At 33.0% G+C, this 8639-nt stretch overlaps 1 pseudogene across 1 annotated transcript; it reads right to left on the bottom strand.

Annotated features, from left to right (window-relative positions):
- Window positions 1-7011: 7011 nt before the first annotated feature.
- LOC112621091 lies at window positions 7012-8151 on the bottom strand (annotated as a pseudogene). Its single transcript, XR_003118657.1, has one exon. The product of XR_003118657.1 is annotated as an E3 SUMO-protein ligase NSE2 pseudogene (transcript).
- Window positions 8152-8639: the final 488 nt, after the last annotated feature.

Below are 8639 nucleotides of genomic sequence, written 5' to 3'. Positions count from 1 at the left end.
GACTTGTAGTATGACAAAAGTTTGGTGGCCTGAACACACTAGAACTGTCTCTTCATTTGTAAGAAAATGTAAAATATACTTTTTCCCTCAATAAAGCCTGGGTTTATTATTTCAAGGGAGCTTTGAGAGTCAAAGGTGGTAAAAAGTTCTTTGGTGAAAATTATTTTGGATGATAAGCCTCACATTTTAGTCTTAACAACAGCAAGAATGCAGGAAAATATAACTTAAATGAACATAAGAATAAATTAAATTAGATTTAATTAATAGATTTAATACTTTCAGAACATTATCCTTGTTATCTAAGTAATACCTAACATTCATTGATCATTTAGTATGTGTCAGCCACTATAAGTTCATTACATATATCATTTTATCATCACAACAGCTCTATGAAGCATGTTAAAATGCTTCAAAAATGATAAAACTAAGGCACTTAGAGGTTAAGTTATATGCCCCAAGAAATGGACTGATTAATTGAAAGAGCCACGGTTGAACTTAAAAAGTTTAACAGAGCCTAAACTCTGAAACGTAAGGCTTATTATACTCCCTCTGTGCATGGAACAGAATACTTTCTCAAATAAGAGCCATTATTACTAATCTTACTATTTTTATTTGGCAACTATGACCACTACAAGTTGATACACGTTATTTTAAAATAATAATGTATCATTCTGCTTTAAAGACTAGACTTTTGTGAATTTTGTTTTGTTAACTTGAATCCATCAGAGACATGGATCATCTCTTGGACTATATAAACATAGCAGACAATATAGAAAATATGTTTTACAGTTCCATCTTGTAATAAATTAAGTTGCAGTTATAATATCCCCACTCCACCAGTTGTGACTATAAATTAAGGTCACATTTTTTATTAAACACCAAATTGTAATGGACTTTCAGCTGTCTCTGCCCCAATTTGACCTTAAATCACTCTCTTTAGATGTTCAGGGAAGAGTGACTTGAAAAAGTCACAGATAATTAGTTGTGCTTTAGAGAGGAGAAGAATGAATGACTAGCTTTCTGGTTCCAACCCTAAATTATGTAAAATTGTTAGAAGGGAATATTCTTGCCACATTTTGCCTTGAAAACTAAAGTGGTAAAAAGGGACCTTTCAATCCTCTTTCTAATTCCCTGTTTGAAATCTATAAAGACACAACATTGTTTTTTTATTTAGGGATATAACACTTTGAGAGAATAAATGGGTTGGTATATCATATTATTCAAAAGCAATGATACACAAAAAATTCAGTTCTCCCAATATTATACCACAGTTTCAATGCAATTCCCTGTGGGAGTCACTGACAAAATTATTTGAAAACAAATCAATAGGTGACTATATAAAAAGTAATTTATAAATAAAAGACTATTGTGAAGAATATGGATTTTTAAAACATCTCACTAAATCATAAAGATATAATATGTAATATAGAGTAGAACAGTCCACAAATCAGCAACAATAACAATGGATTGGAAAGGATTGCCCAGAAAGAGGCTCGGTTGTGTATAAGAATTGATTATATAATTATATAGACATCACAAATGCAATAAGAAATGTTTGCTAAATAGATTTTGAGTAACTATCTTGCAATTTTACAAAACCAATTATTTTATTTTGTATACCAAATTCAATTTAAGTTGAAGTACTTATTTAATATTTGAAAGATTATTCTACTAAAGTTGTGAAGACTAGACTACATAAAAATAAAGAGCAAAACACTAGTTAGGTGTCTAATAAGCAGACTGAATGAGAAATAGGGAGTAAAATAGACAAGATGGATTCAAGATGAATAGAATTTGATAGTGAAATCTAAATCTGGAATTTGAAGGGTTCAGACTTTAGAATATAACAGAAAAAAAAATGGTTCTTTTAACTAAAATAGGTCAGAGTAGGTAAATAAATGCTTATGGAGTAGAGCTTATGAGTTCAGCATGTAATGCAGATGATGCCCAGGACTAGAGTTGATAATAATAGTCCAGAATTCAGATAATAGTTCTACAATGAAAATACAGTTAACCTTGACCAACATGGGAGTGAGGGGTTCTGACACCCACACAGCCAAAAATCTGTGTACAAATTTTGACTCCTTTAAAACCTAACTATTAGTATCCTACTGTTGACCAAAAGCCTTGCTGATAACATGAGTCAATTAGCACATATTCTTTATGTTGTATATATTATATACTATGTTCTTATAATAAAGTAAGCTATAGAAAAAATGTTGTTAAGAAAATCAAAATGAAGAGAAAATATATTTACTATTCATTAAATGGAAGTAGATCACCAAAAAAGTCTTCATCCTTCATCTTCATGCTGAATAGGCTGAGGAGGTGGAGGAAAAGGAGGGTTTGATCATGCTGTCTCTGGTGGCAGAGACAGAAGAGGTGGAGGAGGTGGAAGGGGAGGCATTAGAGAGAGGCAGGCACACTCAATGTAACTTTTATTGAGAAAAATTTGCATATAAGTGGACCTGTGCAGTTCAAACCCATGTTGTTCAAGGGCCAGCTGTATAGACTTAGTAGAATTCTGCCTCTAAAGAGCATTTGAAGTCATAGAAATAGATGAAATGACTCAGAGAGATAATATGAGTGAGAAGAAAGCCAAGCACAGAATCTCAGGGTGGTGGCATGCTTATAAGAAAAATATTGTGTCCCAGAAAGCAAAGAAGAATTGCAATAAAGAGCATAAGGTCAAAAATATGCAATACAATTGAGAGGTCTTCGAAGACATTAAATGTGCTGTCTTCTCTAAACTGGGCAATTAAGAGGTAATTTAGATCCCAGCAACATGATTTTCAAAGGAGGATAGAGGAAAAGGCTATGTGATAGGTAGTTTAGAGTGAACAGGAAAGGAGGAAAAATGTGATTTTAAAATGTTCTGTGAAATAATATTTTGCTAAGAAAAAAGAAAAAAACAGACTCCGAAATTCATATTTACATTTCTGGACACTTAGTACATGTATATGAAAAGTATTTTATGGGTACTAATGTCTTCATAAATTAATGATTTTCTTATTTTGAAAATTACTTTATGGCATACTTAGATACTATATACACAAGCTAAATATTAACTGTAGCCCACATTAAATCTTGAAATAAAAACCACAATTTTTAGATTTTTATGTGATATCCTATAAGATTTTAGTTATTGTAAGTCACTATATATCTAAATGGAAGTAAATTTAGTCCTTTTACTCATGAAACAACCAAATTTTTACTCCATAATTCAAGGGTTAATTTTTTTTCCAGAAACTACCAGTGAATAGTCTGATTCTATGTTTCCTTGGTAGCTAAAAGTAAATGCTGCAAATAGCTATATATGGATTCTGATGACATCAGTGTATTTCATTGTATTATACTTTGCTGATTTTACCCTCAGAAAAAAATTCTGAGACACTTTACCTTTTTTTTTCCTGAGGGAGAGATGAACTATCTTTGAAGTGGCTCCACTCAAATGTACTAAGCAGACATAAATCACACACAAGAGATAAGAGTTAAAAAATGGTCCAGGAAAAATAGTGAACTGCTTGTTTCATTAATTTAATATACTACTGGTGAGTCAAAGACCCTTATAGTCTAGACTTCATGTTGTTATTATAGAAAAGTAAAGAGAATCCCTCTGGATCAGGTGAGACAATGAAGTAGTCATGAAATGTCTCCTGATGAGATATTACTGGAAAATACCCTACTGAGACATAAAGAATTGCAATGCCGTGAAATTCTTTACCTTAATAGAGATGAACCTTTGAAGATTTGCAAGGCTTTTGAGGTCTTTTTGCTTTGGGAAAGGATTTAGTTAAGAAGCAATTCTAGAAAAACCAGTGTCCTAGCAGAATTAAGATTTTGGAATTTTAAATACTTATTATTAGAAACCCACAAGTATAATTAAAATAATTTGCTGCCTTTTGAAGATTTCCCATAAAAATACCTAAGCCAGATTGAGATGAGCAAATAAGAATAATGCAATCAAAATGATCTCATTTCTCTAACAGGGAAATGTATAGTTTACTTCAGCAAATATAAAAGACACTAACTTCTTGGGTGAGGGTCAGCAGGTTCTGTGCTTAACAGCTTTCTAAAACATCAAGTGTCTAGGATTTAGAGAGATATATGAAGACAGTAAAACACCCATATATATTACCCCCAACACAGGCTTATTTATTCAATAAATATTAGAGAACTTATAAGAGAGTTAAGGAGAGCTGATAGAAAAAAAGAAAATGATCAATGTATGCGTGGACACACCCACAAACAATATTATTCTCTTATGCCAACAATAGCAAGAATAAAAATAAAATGAGAATGAATATTCATAAATAAAATAATTTTTAAAGGTTCTGTAAGTATGCATATACAAAAATCAACACTATGTGGAAAAAAGTTTTACCTATCAAAAGTTTGTAGGTCTGTTAGACCAGCAGTCCATTTGTAGAAAAGGCAATTGGTCAAACTGCCTCAGGTTTCCTACAAAGCCTTCATGAGGGAAAATTGTGAAAGAAAGCTGTTTTGGTTGGCCTATATTCTGAGGGCAACAGTTGTTGATTAATTCACTATAATGAAGTCCATATATGACAAGTCCACAGCTAACATCATACTGAATGGTGAAAAACTAAAAGTATTTTTGTCTAAGATCAGGAACAAGACAAGGATGCCTCCTCTTACACCAATTCTATTCAACATAGTACTACAAATCCTACCCAAAGAAATTAGGCAATAACAACAGCAAATGAAAATAAAATTCATCCAAATTTTAAAGGAGCAGTAAAATTGTCTCTATTTGAAGATGGCATAATCCTATATGTAGAAAACTCCCAAAGACTTTGCAAATCTGTCAGAACTAATAAAGAAATCAAGAAAACTTGCAGGATACAAATTTAATACATAAAAATCACTTGTGGTTCTATACAGTAACAATGAACTATCTGAAAAGGAAATTAAGAGAACAATCCTATTAGCAACATCATTAAAAATGATAAAATATTTAGGAATAAATTTAACTATAAAGATAAAACTTGAACATTGAAAACTATAAAACACTGATGCAAGAAATTAAAGTAGACAAATAAATGGAAAGACATTCCATGTTTAACAAAAAGGATTATATTGTTAAAATGTCCATATTATGCCCAGAAATCAACAGATTCAATGTTATCCCTGTCAAAATCTCAATGGCATTGTTTACAGAAATAGAAAAAAACAGTACTAAAATTCATCTGGAGCCACAAAAGGCCCTGAATGGCCAAAGTGATTTTGAGAGAGAACAAGGCTGGAGACATCACATTCCGATTCCAAAATATATTACAAAGCTACAATAATTGAAACAGTATACTAATATAAAGACAAACACATAGACCAAGGGAATAGAATGTAGAACCAAGAAATAAACCCGTGCATGTGCAATCAACTGATCTTTGACAAAGGTGTCAAGATCACACATTGGAGAAAGGGTAGTCTCTCTCAAACTGATGCTCAACATCCACATGCAAAAAAATGAAATAGAACTCCATACTTTGTACTGTACACAGAAACCAACTAAAAATGTATTAAACACTAAGTCATGAAACTGTAAAGCTCCTTGAAGAAAGTGGATAAAATTTTCTTGATACTGTTTTTGGTAATGATTTATTCGATTTGACACTAAAAGTACAGGCAGCAAAACCAGAAATAGACACATGAAACTACGATTAACTAAAAACCTTCTGCACAATGAATTATATACAATCAACAGAGTAAAAAGACAACATGCATAATGGGATAAAATATTCTCAAACTATGTGTCTGATAAGAAGATAATATCCAAGCATAATAATTTCCTACAACTCAACAGTAGAAAAACTCAGGAGTATCCAGATTTTAAAATGCACAAAGGACTTGAATAGACATTTCTCCAAAGAATATATACACATGGCCACCACATATATGAAAGGGCGTTCAACATCACTAATCATCAGGTAAATTCATGTTGAAATCACAATGAGATATTAAATCAGCCCTATTAGGATGGCGATTATTGAGTTAAAATGTAACAAATTTTGTCAAAGATGTGGAGGAATGGGAATCCTTATATACCCATATAAGGTTGGTGGGAATTTAGAATGGTTTGCCTTTATACAAAACAATAAGGAGGTTTCTCAAAATATTTAAAATTAAAAATACTATATAATCCAGCAATTTCATTTATGGGTTTATGTCCAAAAAAATTGAAATCAGTCTCACAGAGATATTTTTACTCCCAGGTTCAGTGCAATATTATTCACAATAGCCAAGATATGGAAAAAAACTAAATGTTTATTAACAGACAGATAAAGAAATTGTGGTAAATACATACAATTGAATATTATTCATTCTTAAAATAAGAAGGACATTCTACCATTTGCAACACAGATATACCTAGAGAACACTATGCTAAGTGAAATAACCCAGTAACAGATAGACAAAGCTTGCAGTATTCCACTTGTATGAGGTGTCTAAAAGAGTCAAATTCATAGATATGAGAGTAGAATGGTGATTTCCAGGGGCTAGGGTTGAGGAAAATGGAAAATTGTTGCCCAGTGTGTACGAAGTTTCAGTTTTGCAATAACAGTACATTCTAGAGACTTGCTGCATAACATAGTACCTAGAGTTAACAATACAGTGTTATGTACATTAAAATAAGTTATAGGAAAGAGCTCCTGTTCTTATCAAACAAACAAAAACAAACAAAACATACACACAACTAAAAAAAACACAAGAAAACTTCTGGAGGTGATGAATATGTTTAGTATCTTGGGTGTTGTGATGGTATCATGGGTATACACATGTATCTCAATTTATCAAAATGCATACATTAAATGCATGAACATTTTTGTATATCACTTATACCTCAATAAAACTTAAACAAATTAAGCAAATTATTGAGGCATTGTTGACACACCTTTGCTCGATTGGGGAAGGCCAAGACACTATTCACAAGTACAGAGAGTTTACTCTTTTTAGTGCACTTTTTTGTTAATCTCAAGTTCATCTTTTATTTTATTTTTTTGCAGATGATCAAAGTTTTATTTAACATTATAGAACACTTAAAAATAAACAATATGCTTGCATTTCTGTTGTGTAACTTAGAAAAATGTTTTCAAGCATACATAAAACATCAAGTTTTACCCCAAACAAGTATGCTATGCAGCCAGTCCCTAACTGCTGGAGTCAGCACTGCTCTCAACAGACAGCTGGGGTAGGAGGTAGGCTGCTGGTGTCCCTGCAGGCAGGTGGCTTTTCCTATTTGGAATGAAGTCTTTTCTTGTTATGGTTCTCAATCGTCCTTCTAAGTACTTCATCCTGGATGAGATCCCACTTTCTTATACCTATGTGACTACAGCCAATTTTAGGGCAACAGGCCTTTTTCTTCTGCTTGTGCTTGGACTCAATAATGCAAACAATGTCTTCCTCTTCATAGGTGTGGCCACACACTTTATTTTTCACTGGCTTCTTCATTTCCAACTGTGTAATGGGGCAGATGAAGTTGGTCTGACTTTGGGTCACAATCATATCTTCATCCACTCCTTCTGTTCCGTCAGCCTCTCTGTCAGCTTGAAGGCCATATTGCTTCTTTAGTTCTTTCAACTGTTGTTTAAACACTAAAAATTTTTCATTATTTTGAAACTCCACGTCAGAATTCTTGTTCTGTAAAGCCAAAAATTTCTTCTCCACCAATAATTTTAAATCTGGTATTTTTTCTGGACGTTCTTATTTTACATGATTTATTGTAGATTGAACAGCCTTTACATAATGGTTCAGTTGCCGATCCATTGTAGCAAATTCAACCATCGCCTTGTCCATACTATATTCACTACTCACTTGAGTCTGACTTTCCACAAGATCCAAAGCAACACTAGAAGCTGTGTCCATACCAGAGGTGACACAGGCTTGGAAGTTTTTCCAAGGAGGAGAGAGCAGACTCTATACCACTGAAGGAGATGAAACCAGTTGAACCTGAATTTGAATTGGAAAGTCCTGGCATCTTGAAATTATTACCTGGGCCACCAAGCACAGCTGGACTCAATATATGGAGAAGGTAAGTGTTCTCAGTTTTTGGAGGGAGATTACCCTCTTCCAAAAGAGTGCTTGATTCTGGTAGTCCAAGCTGTCTGCGTCTGGTGGCACCCTAAAGCTGACTTTCCTCTGGCAGAACGTCTGCTTCCTATATTTTGTCTTACTCTAACTCAAATAATTATGCTTATCTTGATAAATAGGAATATTTAATAAGAATTACAATGGCCAATATGGGAAACTTCTGACATATCAAGAATAATACATTTACGAGGAGCTATGGGGGAAAACCAAAACCAAAACAAAAACAAAAAACAAAAAACACCTCAGACAAATACCAAGTAATCTATGATTGACTTTCTTCTAGGAAGTCTCCAAGATAGAAATCCTCAACGACTTTGTAGAAAAATCCAAAGAAAAATACAATCAAACTCCTTCCAAATCTCTGAAGCCTCCCCTTCTTGTACCTCTTTTTCTCTCAGACTTAATTTCCTCATAAATTACACCACTTCTATTCCTTCTGTTTGTTCCCCTAACCTCATAAATAAGAAACATTTTCCTCATGGTATTTCTCAGGAAATAAACAATTGCATTTTAAAAATCCCTTTGCTGGACTA

Source organism: Theropithecus gelada, chromosome 3 (genome assembly GCF_003255815.1).
Source record: "Theropithecus gelada isolate Dixy chromosome 3, Tgel_1.0, whole genome shotgun sequence".
Classification (NCBI taxonomy): domain Eukaryota; kingdom Metazoa; phylum Chordata; class Mammalia; order Primates; family Cercopithecidae; genus Theropithecus; species Theropithecus gelada.
The sequence above is the reverse complement of the archived record's forward strand: the minus strand, read 5'-3'. Positions and strand labels throughout refer to the sequence as shown.